This window comes from Pteronotus mesoamericanus, unplaced genomic scaffold (genome assembly GCF_021234165.1).
Source record: "Pteronotus mesoamericanus isolate MK-2021 breed Mesoamerican mustached bat unplaced genomic scaffold, CSHL_Meso_final scaffold_36, whole genome shotgun sequence".
Classification (NCBI taxonomy): domain Eukaryota; kingdom Metazoa; phylum Chordata; class Mammalia; order Chiroptera; family Mormoopidae; genus Pteronotus; species Pteronotus mesoamericanus.
Genome location: NW_026555313.1, coordinates 23,704,662 through 23,717,608, shown reverse-complemented (window position 1 = coordinate 23,717,608; position 12,947 = coordinate 23,704,662).

Genomic DNA, 12,947 nt, shown 5'->3' with positions numbered 1-12,947 from the left:
CAACAGGGCAGACAACTTTTGAACCTGGAAGTTGTTTTTTTTTTAATAGACTATTTGTTAGACAGTTTTAGGTTCACAGCTAAATTGAACAGAAAGAACAGTTCACATAGGGATTGGCAAAAGTAGGTTTTCAGTTATGAGTAGTTCTTGTATTATTATGTATCAATTACTGTATCTGTTTTATTTGTCTTACTGTTTTTATTTTGTATTCTTATGATTTATACTTTAAGTAATGATGGCTGGTAATTTAACTTACTTTTGCCCACCCCTGTAACCCTCTGCCTGCCTCCAACATACACACAACCTCCCCTGCTATGGGTGAGGCATTGGTTAACAATTGATGAACCTACATGTCATTATCACCCAAAGTCCATAGTTTATATTAGGGTTCATTCTTGGTATGTACAATCTTTGAGTCTGGACAAATATATAATGACATGTATTCACCATTACATGCCATACAAAATATTTCATTGCCCTAAAAATCCTCTGTACTCTGCCTATTCATCCCTCCCTCCCTCCCTCCTCTCCAACCCCTGGCAACCACAAATCTTTTTACTGACTCCATAGCTTTGCCTTTTCCAGAATGTCATATAGTTGGAATCATATAGTACATATCCTTTTCAGGTTGGCTTCTTTCACTTGGTAATGTGCAGTTAAGTTTCCTCCATGTCTTTTCATCTTAGCTCTTTTTTTTTTAGCACTGAAAAATATTCCATTGTCTGGATGTACCACAGTTTACCCACTCATGTACCGAAGGACATCTTGACTGCTTTTCGAAGTTTCAGCAATTATGAATAAAGCTTCTGTAAACATTTTTGTTCAGGTTTTAAGTTTTCAACTCATTTGGGTATGTAAATTATACATACATTTACATAGTTATATATTTAACATCATAAGCATTCATTAACAATTCCTGAATTTAAAAGTACTGAGCTTTTTTTTTTAATCCTCTCTTCAGGATATGTTTATTGCTTTTGGATGAGGTGGGGGAGAGAGACAATGCAAGAAACACTGATTGGTGGCCACCTGTTCACAACCTTACTGGGGATCGAAATCACAATCTAGGTATGTGCTCTGATTGGGAATCAAACCTCCCACAACCTTCTGGTGTAGAAGACAATACTCCAATGAACCTAGCCACCATGCCAGAGCAGTACTGAGCTTTTTGTTGTTGTTTTCTTTGTGCCGGAGACTCCTATTTATTAATGGCTTGATGGCTCCCTTTGTGCCCAGCACTTCACAAGCATCTTCTCTTTCAATCCTACCCTGTTTGAGAGAGGAAGCAACAGTCTCAGAGAGGGTTGTCCTGAGAAACTGGAGATTCCAAAAACCTGAGCACCAACCTAGATGGCTGGGCGCACTATAGTACTGAGCTTTTTAATAGCCATTATTTTTATTTATTTAAGATTTTATTTATTTGTTTTTTAGAGAGAGAGGAAGGGAAGAAGAGAGGGAGAGAAACATAGATCTGTTGCCTCTCACACACCCGCAACTGGGGACCTGGCCCACAACCCAGGCATGTGCCCAATGGGAAATCGAACCTGTGACCTTTTGGTTCACAGGCTAGCGCTCAATCCACTGAGCCACACCATCCAAGGAATTAGCCATTATTTTTAAAGGGTTGATTTTGATCCTGCTAGTTTCCATCATCAGGTGGGCATTATTAACAGTATTGTGATACACTGAATAGATATACCACTGTTTACTTAATATCTCCTCTATTACACACCTGGGGTGTTCCTGCTTTTAATTATTATAAACAATAGTGACTACATCTGGGCACGAAGTTACTTTCATGATCTCTTAGGTTACATTAGAAGGTAGAAATATTTAATATAGTGGCTGTCAATCAGGGACGATTTTGCCAAGGGACATTTGGCAATGTCTGAAGACATTTTTGGCTGTCACAGTTGGAGCAGGGAGGGAAGAGAGGGCACCTAGTCGATAGATGTCAAGGATGCTGCTAAACATCCTACAATGCACAGGACAGTTCCCCACCCCCATCACAAAGAATTGCCCAGTCCAAGGTGTCAATAGTGCTTATATTGGGAAACCTAATGTAAATTCTCAAGTGTTATCGTCTTTAATTTTTTTAAAGATTTTATTTATTTTATTTTTAGAGAGGGGAAGGGAGGGAGAAAGAGGGAGAGAAACATCAATGTGTGGTTGCCACCGGAGCACCCCCTGCTGGGGACCTGGCCTGCAACCCAGGCATGTGCCCTGACTGGGAATCAAACCAGTGACCCTTTGATTCGCAGGCCGGTACTCAATCCACTGAGCTGAGCCACACCAGCCAGGGTTGAAGTGTTATCTTCTTTTAATTCTTTGTTAATGTGTGTGGAAAGCAACATAGTTCATTGATTAAGAACATGGGTTTTAAATCCAACAAATTAGGAACTAGGCAGTAACTCTCCTCCTGATTGTGTTCCTGAAACAAATCATTTGGCTTTCATTTGTCTTACCTTTTTATAGGAAGTTGAGACCCAACCTTGCATGATTTCAAAAACCAACACAGTATCACTTTAATTTTGCCAACCTGACAGAAAAAGTGGCATCAATTTTAATTTATGATTGAGTTTAAGCATCTTATTTAAGAGTCACTTGTATTTTCTCTATTTATAGCCATCTGTTCCCTATCTTTTGTCAATTTTTCTATTAGATTGTTCATCTTAAAGATTTTTAAGAATTATTTATATATGAAGAAAATCAGTCCTTTGCCTATCAGTTGTACATATACCTTACCCAGTTTATGTTTTGATCTTGTATATGATCTTCATTACAAAGAAATGTATTGTAGGTAGAACTTACCAATAGTTTTTGTATGGCTTTAGGTTTGTTATACATAGGACCCAGAAATTTCTTTTCTGGGTATTTATCCAAAGAAACTCAAAATACTAAATTGAAAAAACATATAAATCCATACATTTATTACAGCATTATTTACAATAGCCAAGATATGGAAGCAACTTAAATTGATAGATATAATTGATATAATTGATAGATAAAGAAGTGATGCACATACAATGACATATGACTCAGCCATAAAAAAGAATGAAACTTTGCCATTTGCAACAACATGGATGGACCTAGAGGGTATAGCACTGAGAGAAATAAGTCAGAGAAAAACAAATTCCAAATGATTTCACTTAAAGTAGAATCTAAAAACCAAAATAAAAGATGCAGAACAGAAACAGACTCATAGATACATAGAATATGTTGATGGTTGCCAGATAGGGGGGGTGGTTGGAAAGATTGGTGAAAAAGACGAAGAGATTAAGAAGTACAAATTGGTTGTTACAGATTGGCCATGGGGATGTAAAGTACAGCATAGGGAATTTTGTCAACAACATTGTAATAACTATGTATGGTGTCAGATGGGTAGTAGAGTTACTGGGGTGATCATTTTGTAAGTTATACAAATGTCTAATCACATGGTTGTACACCTAAAACTAATATAATATTGTATATCAACTGTAACTGAAAAATGAAAAGTTATTTTAAAGAAGAATGAATAGTAATTTAAACTGTAGACTGTGGATAATAATGATGTGTCTATGTAGGTTCAATTGTAACAACTATGCTACTCTGGGTGTTGATGACTGGGGGGAGGCTGTGCATGTGTGAGGCCAGAGATATGTGGGAACTCTCTGTACTTTCCACTCAATTTTTCTGTGAACCAAAAACTGCTGTAATAAATCTATTAAACACATACACAGCATACCAAAAATTGTGGTGTTTAGTGAAAGCAGTGTACAGAGAGAACTTTAAAAGAAGAAATATCTCAAATCACAGTCTAACTTCACATCTTAAGGCTTTAAGTAGAAAAACAAAAGCAGCTCTGGCTGGTGTGGCTCAATGGATTGAATGCTGACCTGCAGACCAAAAGTTTGCTGGTTCAATTCCTGGTCAGGGCCCAATGCCTGGGTTGCGAGGCGGGTTCCCAGAGCAGGCATGGAAGAGGTAACAACACATTGATGTTTCTCTCTCTTTCTTTCTCCCTCCCTTCCTGTCTCTCTAAAAAGTAAATAAATAAAATCTTTAAAGTTGAAAGAAGAATAAAGTTTTTTTTTTTAAAAAGCAAACTAAACCCAAATGTAACAGGTGGAAGGAAATAATAAAGATTAAAACAGAGTTAAACAAAAAGAAAATACAAAAAACTAAGGCAAAAAAAATTCTTTGAAAAGATCAACAAAATTGACAAATATTTAAATAAATCGACTAAAATAGAAAATAGAGAAAATTTAAATTGCTTAAAATCAGAATTGAAAGAGGGGACATCAGTAATAACTTTACAAAAACAAAAAAGGATTGCAAGAGAATACTGTGAATAGCTGTAGATCAACAAATTGGATAACCAAAATGAAACAAATTACTAGAAACGCACAAACTATCAAAACTGAGTCAAGAAGAAAGAGAAAATCTTAATAGACCTATAGGCTTAAAGAGATTGAATCAGTCAGTAATCAAAAACCTCCAACAAAGAAAAGCCCAGGTGCCCTGGCTGGGATGGCTCAGTTAATTGAAATATCATCCCATGACCCAAAAGGTTGTGGATTCAATTCCTGGTCAGGGCACCTGCCTAGGTTGTGAGTTCAGTCCAGGTTGGGGTGTATACAAAAGGCAACCTATGGATGTTTCTTGCACTAGTGTTTTTTGCCTTCTCTCTCCCTCCCTTCTTCTCTCTCTCTAAAATTAATATCTAAAATCAATAAGCATGTCCTCTGGTAAGATGAGAAATAAAGAAAGAAAAGCCAGGACCAGGTGGCTTCGCCAAACACTTTAAGGAGAATTAACACCAATCCTTCTCAAATTCTTTCCAAAAATGGAACAGAAAGGAAAATTTCCTAACTCATTCTGTGAGGCCAGGACACTGTATGAAGAGAAAACTATAGACAGAAATCCCTTATGAATAAAGAGGCAGAACTCCTGAAAAACAAAACTAGTAAACCGAATTAAGCAGCTTATTAAAGAATTATATACCATGACCAAGTGAGACTAAACCCAGGAATGCAAAGGTAGTTTAATACAAGAAAATCAATGAATGTAATACATTACATTAATAAGATGCAGAAAAAAATCACATGATCATATCTATTGATGCAGAAAAAGCATTTGACAAAATCTGTCACCTTTACGTGATTAAAAAAAAAACACACACACTAAAAACAAAACCCCACCTAGGAATAGAAGGGAATTAGCTCAACCTGATGAAGGCCATATATGAAAAACGCACAGCAAATATATTCAGTGATGAAAGACTGAAAGCTTCTTCTCTAAGATCAGGAATAAGACAGATGTTTAGTTTCACCACTTTTATTTAAAAATAGCATCAGCCCTGGTTAGTGTGGCTCAGTGGATTGAGTGCCGGCCTGTGAACCAAAAGGTCACTGGTTCAATTCCCAGTAATAGCACATGCCTGGGTTGCGGTCCAGGTCCCCAGTGAGGGCATGAGAGGCAATGACACATTGGTGTTTCTCTCCTTCTTTCTTTTTCCCTTACCCTCTCTCTAAAAATAGATAAATAAAATCTTTTAAAAAATCAAATAAAAATAGCATTAGAAGTTTTATGTAGCCGGAACAATTAGCGGGAGAAAAAGAAAAAAAATAGAAGGCATTCAATTTGAAAGGACAAAAAACTATATGTTCACAGATGGCTTCATCTTATAGTAGAAACCCTAAAGAATCCACAGAAAATCTGTTAGAGCTAATAAACAATTCAGCAAAGTTGCAAGGCACAAAATCAACACACAAAGGTCCATTGTATTTCTATACACTGACAGTGAACAAACTAAAAGGAAAATTAACAAATCAACTCCACTTAAAATAGCATCAAGAATAACAAAATACTTAGGAAAAAAATTAACCAAGGAAATGCAAAACTTAAGCACTGAAAACTATAAAACACTGCTGAAGGAAATTAAATTAGACCTAAATAATTGGGAAGACATCCATATTCATGGATTAGAAGACTTAATATTGCTAAAATGATAATACTCTCCAAATTGATCTTGACATTCAATGCAATACCTATCAAAACTCCATCAGGTTTCTTTGCAGAAATTGATAACATGACCTTAAGACATGTGGAAATCCAGGGAACTACAGATAGCCAAACCAGTCTTGAAAAAGAAGAAAGTTGGGAGACCCACACTTTCCATTTTTAAAACTTACTACAAAGCTACAGTAATCAAAATGTGTAGTATTGTTATGTAGATACACATATAGACTAATGAAATAGAACTGAGAGCCAAGAAATAAGCCTTTGCATACAAAGGAAACAGTGCTGAGAAACTGGATACCACATGCAAAAGAATAAAATTGGAACCTTGCCTTATGCCATATACAAAAATTAACTCAAAATGGATCAAAGACCTAAATTTAAGAGCTAAGACTATTAAACACATAGATGCAAGCATAGGGGAATTAGGGTTTAGCAATAGTTTCATAATTATGACACCAAAAGCACATGCTATAAAAGAAACATTGATAAATTGACTTCATAAAAATTAAAAACTTTGGGGTATCAAAGGGCATTATAGAGTGAAAAGGCAACCCACAAAATGGAAGAAATTATTTGCAAATCATTTATCTGATAAGTTTAGTAATATGGTAATAACAACACCTATGACTTAACTTCAACAACAAAAGACAACCCAATTAAAAAATAGGCAAAGGATTTGAATAGATATTTCTTTAAAGATATTAAAATGGATAATATGCACATGAAAACTGCTCAACTTCATTATCTGTCAAGGAAATGAAAACCAAACCACAATGAGGTACCATTAATACCTACTAGAGATATAAGATGTCTATAATAATAATTCTTAAGAAGAAAAATAATGAATATTGATGAGACTGGAGAAATTAGAATCCTCACATAGTGGTGATGGGAATGTAAATGGGCAGGCTCCGTGGAAAAGTTTCTTCCTCAAAAAGATAAACATAATTATCAAATGACTCAGAAATTCTACTCCTAGATAATATATCCAAAAAAATGAAGACAGAAACTAAAACAGATACTTGTATGCAAATGTTCCTAACAACAATATTCACAATAGCCAAAAGGTAGAAAAACCCAGGTATCCATTAACAAATGAACAAATAAACAAAATGTGGTTTAATATAATGGGACAATATTCAGGCATGAAAAGGAACAAAGTTCTGATGCATGCTATATCATGGGTGAATTTTGAAAACATGAAAGAAGTGAAAGAAGCCAAGCACAATGGGACACATATTGTATAATTCTGTTCATATGAACTGTCCAGAGTAGGCAAATTCATGCAGACAGAAAGTAGATTAATTAGTGACTGTCAAGGGCTAGGGCTAGGAAGTGACTGCTAATGTGTACAAGGTTTAATTTTGGGTCCATGAAATGTTTTTGAATTAGATAGCAATGGTGGTTGTCCAACCCCGTGAATATAGTAAAGCCATAGAGTTATACCCTTTAAAATGGTGAATTTTATGCTTTATAAATTATAACTCAATTTTTAAAAATGTATCTATAGTATTCTTATTTTTAAGATTTATCCTAGCTGTTATGGCTCAGTGGATTGAGTGAGAGTCTGCAAACCAAAGGGTTGCTGGTTCAATTCCCAGTCAGGGCACATGCCTGGGTTGTGGGCCAGGTCACCCAGTAGGGGGTGCTCGAGAGGCAACCATACAGTGCTGTTTCTCCCTCCCTTCCCCTCTCTAAAAATAAATAAATAAAATATTTTTAAAAAAATAAAATAAAATTTTCTCTATGTTTAGTTATTTATACTCATGAAAGGGGAAAGTAATATATACAATTTTGCAGAACAGAGTAGTAGTTGTTTTTCTATTTTTTCTTTTTTGTTTTTTTTTTTTTAATAGTTTAATGTATTTTAGCCCTGGTTGGTATGGCTCAGTGGACTGAGTGCCGGCCTACAAACCAAAAGGTTTCTGGTTTGATTCCCAGCCTAGGGCAGTTGCAAGTCAGGTCCCCAGTAGGGGGCGTGCAAGAGGCAACCACGCATTGATGTTTCCCTCCCTGTCTCTAAAAATAAACAAAATCTTAAAAAAAGAAAAAAACAAACCACGTACTTGCATATAGGACAACTCAGAAAAGTATAATGAATGGATGGAATCTACTGTATGATAAAAATGCTCAAATACCATTTAGTTGCCATCCATAAGATATTTACTTCAAATACTTATTCATTATTTTTTAATTCTCACTGAGTATGTGTTAATTGATTTTAGAGAGAAAGGAAGGGAGAGAAACATGGATGTGAGAGAGAAACATCTACTGGTTGCCTCAAGTACACGTCCTGACCAGGGGTCAAACCCACAACATAGGTATGTGTCCTGACTGAGAATTGAACCTGCAACCTTCTTGCACAGGACGACACTCCAACTAATTGAACAACCCGGCCAATGCAGAAATTTACTTGTTTTTAAAACAATCAAATTGAGGCTCTGGTCCAGTAACTCAGTTGGTTAGAGAATCATCCTGACACACCAAGGTTGTGGGTTAGATCTCCAGTCAGGACACATACAAGAATCATCTAACAACTCCTGGCTGGTGTGGGTCAGTGGACTGAATGCTGGCCTGCAAATCAGAATGTTGACAGTTCAATTCCCAATCAGGGCACATGCCTGGGCTACAGGGCAGTTCCCCAGTTGGGGGCATGCGGAGGCAACCAATTGATGTATCTCTCCATCTCTTTCTCACTCCTTTACCCTCTCTGTAAAAATAAAGAAACAAAATCTCAAATGAAATCTAAAACAAATTTTTTTAAATCAACTAACAATTACATAAATAAGTGAAACAAATTGATGTTTCTCTCTCCCTTCCTCTTTCTTTATCCCTTCTTCTTTTTCTCTCCCTTCCCCTCTCTCTCTCAAATCAATAAATAGCACTTGACTATGTGGCTCAGTTGGTTGGACATCCTCCTGCAAAGTGACCATGGCATATGCCTGGGTTGTGGGTTTGGTCCCCAGCTGGGGCTCTTACAACAGGCAACCGATTGATATTTCTTTCATTCCCTTTCTTTCTCCCTCCATTCCCTTCTCTCTAAAAATAAATTTAAAATGTTTTTCTTTAAAAATAAAATAAAATCAATAAATAAATTTTTAAAAAATTCAAATGCTTGCACTATCCAGAAAAATTTAATGAGTTTATTTATAATTATATAAAGGTGAACTGCTGAAACACATTCACTGAAACATTTTGACGTGCATTAATGCGTTATGTTCCCTCATTAATATTAAAAAAATTAACGCAAAAATAAAGATGAAAAAAACTGCCTGATTTCTGTCCCCTATTTTCCATTTGCAATTATATACATAGGTACCTTTTGACCCCATGGGAAAAAAAAAAACCTAACATTCAGAACTACCAATAACATAAAGAAGTGAAATTTTTTTTAAAGAATGAAATGTTTCCAATCATAATGGATTCTTAAGCACATTCTCCACGTATGTGGCGTACTAGCTGGATGTCATTTGGCATAACTGTTAATGTTTGAAATGACACAGGTTGGTGTCTTGACAAAGACACCAGATAAGCCTCACTCGCCTCCTGCAAAGCACCAATAGCCGCACTCTGGAAGCACAGATCTGTTTTAAGTCCTGAGCAATTTCTTACACCAGACACTGGAAGGGAAGCTTGTGAAACAGAAGTTCAGTGGACTTCTGATAATGTCTAATTTCATGGGGTGCTACAGTACCAGGCCTGAAACCACGAGATTTCTTTGCTCATCCAAGTAGAGGGTGCACTCTTGCAAGCGGCTTTAGTAGGCAGTTGCTTGTTTCCTGGGTGCTTTACCACTGGTGGATTTGTGGCAGTCTGCTTTGTAGGAGCCATGGTATACAAACCACTTTACTTACCCCCTTCTCCTTCTGCTGGAGCTCTGCAAACTAAAGGTGGTGCTGGCATTAGAGAGGGGTGGCAGTGCAGCAGTGGCCGTGAACACCCCATTTTTTCTTAACATTTTTAGAGTATTTTCTATTTTCAGTTTTTCAGTATGATCTTTGTTACACTATATTGTAGTTTGTTTTCTATTTAGTTGAATTGTCCTCATAACAAGGTAAATTCTTTAGTCTAAAATCCTCTAGTTACCACCCTCATGTTGATATCATCTATAATTTTCCTTCTGGATTGCTATTGTATTAATCAGAGTTCTCAAAAAAAAATAGAACCAAAGGGTGGAGATATGTATATGAAAGATTATTATAAGGAATTGGCTCATATGATTATGGAGATTGTTAAGTCCAAAACCTGCAGTGTAAGCTGGCAGGCTGGAGACCCAGCAAAGTCAATGGTACTAATGAAATCTCAAGGCAGTCTTCTGAAGAACCTCCCCTTGCTTGGGGCCTACACACATTATGGACAGCAATCTGCTTTACCCAAAGTTCACTGATGTAAATGTTAATCTCACCCAGAAACAACCCTCCAAGTTGATATATAACATTAATCATCACAATTATAAATATATTTTGTTTGTTTGGCTCTTGCTTTGTTTAGACAAAAGTAAACTTCATTATTTTCCAATTCTTATTTATGTCTGATCTTCTAAGTTCTTATTTTAAGTTCTTGGGGTTTTTTTGGTTTGTTTGTTTTTTTTCTATTTAGGAATATCCAAATGAGTCTTTTTTTTATAGCTTCTAGTTCTCTACTGGTCATTTGACTTCATGGACACATTAACACAGTTTTTTAAAAATCTGTGTTTGCCCCTGGCTGGTGTTGCTCAGTGGATTGAGCGCTGACCTAAGAACCAAAAGGTCACATGTTTGATTCCCAGTCAATGCATATGCCTGGGTTGCAGGCCAGGACCCCAGTAGGGGGTATGCGAGAGGCAACCACACATTGATGTTTCTCTCCCTTGCTTTCTCCCTCCCTTCCCCTCTAAAAATAAATAACATCTTTTTTTAAAAAAATCTGTGACTTTCAGTCAAGATGGTGGCATAGGTAAACACGGCTCACCTCCTTGCACAACCACATCAAAATTACAACTAAATAATCAAACAACCATCATTCAGAACTGCCAGAAAACAAGTTGAATGGAAGTCTGACAATTATGGACTAAGGAGACCACATCCCTCCAGACTGGTAGGAGGGGGAAAAAATGTGAAATGGGTTTGTCTCACATCCATGTTTGGTGGATAAATATTTGAAAGGAATAACTCGGGAATCAGGAGTCCCAGCTCCACACCCGGCCACCTAGCCCAGTGTTCCAGTGCCAGGAGGATAAGTTCCCATAACTTCTGGCTGCAAAAACCAATGGGGATTGAGTCGGTGGAAGAAACTTCTGGAATCCCAAGCAGTTCTCCTTGAAGACCCACACAAAGCCTTAAATTCACTCCCTCTGAGCTCCAGCACCAAGGTAACAGCTTAAAAGTTACCAATGGTATAACAGGGATGAACTGAAGTGTCTGGCATCAAGGTGGGAGCTGGAGGTCAGCTTTCTCCCAGACTGAAAGCTGGGCAGAGCCGTTGTCTCTTTCCTGAACCCTCCCCACACAGAGCCACAGAGCCAGCAGGCAGGTGCCATATCTGAGGCCACATTAGCCTGGCTAACACTGTTTGCCCCAGTCTGGAGATCTCCTGAAGCTCTACTCCACCAAACTTACAGCTGTTAACAGTGGCTTTTTCAAATGAATGGCTGGTCTTGGCTTTGCTTCACTTCCTAAATCCTCTCAAACTAGCAACAGCCAGCCTCAGTGAGCTCCTAGCCCCTATAGCTCTTGCTAAGTGGCCCAAGCCTGACACTAGCAGCAGCCAGCCTAGATTCACAGCTTGGCTTTACTTGGGAATCTCCAAGCCCAACACAAATAACCCCCATCTCAGATTTCTTTATAGCTCAGGCAGGGTGGCCCCGGGCAGAACACAAGTTGGGGCTGACATTAGCCTGCAGCATCCAGGAAACCCCAGAGCCTGAATACCCAGTGAACAGCTATAGGCCACATCTGAGCACCACCACCTTGCCCCCTGCACAGCTGATCCCCAGTGGAGTGTGGAGGTTGGTAGCCAGTGGTCACAGCCAATCCTTGCAACTGACTAGCATTGACCTGCCAACAGCAACCAAGGCTCAACTACAAGAGGAGGGTGTACTCAGCCCAGCTGGGGTGATAGGAGAGGCTGTGCCACTGAATCCTACAGGATAGCTACTACATTAACCACACTACCAAGACACAGAGTAAAAGCTGCTCTACCTAATACATTGAAAGAAACACAGGGAGGATGCCAAAATGAAGAGACAAAGAAACATGGCCTGAAGGAAAGAACAGATCAAAACTTCAGGAAAAGAACTAAACAAAATGGAGATAAGTAATCTATCAGGTGCAGAGTTCAAAACACTGGTTCTAAGGATGCTCAAGGAACTTAGTGAGGACCTCAAGAGCATAGCAATGACCCAGTCAGAAATGAAGGTATGCTAATTGAAATAAAGAACAATTTACAGGGAAACAACAGTAGGCTGGATGAAGCTGAGAATCAAATCAATGATTTGGAACATAAGGAAGCAAACAACAACCAATCAGAACAAAGAGAAGAAAAAGAATCCAAAAAAATGAGGACAGTGTAAGCAGGCTCTGGGACAAATCAAGCATTCCGACATTCACATCAGAAGGGTGTCAGAAGAAGAGAAAAGCAAGATGTCAGAAATCTATTTGAAAAAATAATCAAAGAAAACTTCTCTAATTTGTTGAAGGAAATAGACATACAAGGCCAGGAAGTCTAGACAGGGAGTCCCAGACAAGATGAATGCAGAGGCCCACTCAAAGACACATCATAATTAAAATGCCAAAGGTTAAAGATAAAGAGAGAATCTTAAAAGCCACAAGAGAAAAGAAGTTGGTTACCTACAGGGGAGTTCCCATGACTATCAGCTGATTTCTCAAAAGAAATTTTGCAGACAAGAAAGGGTTGGCAAGAAATATTCAAAGTCATGAAAATCAGAGGACTACAGCAAAGATTGC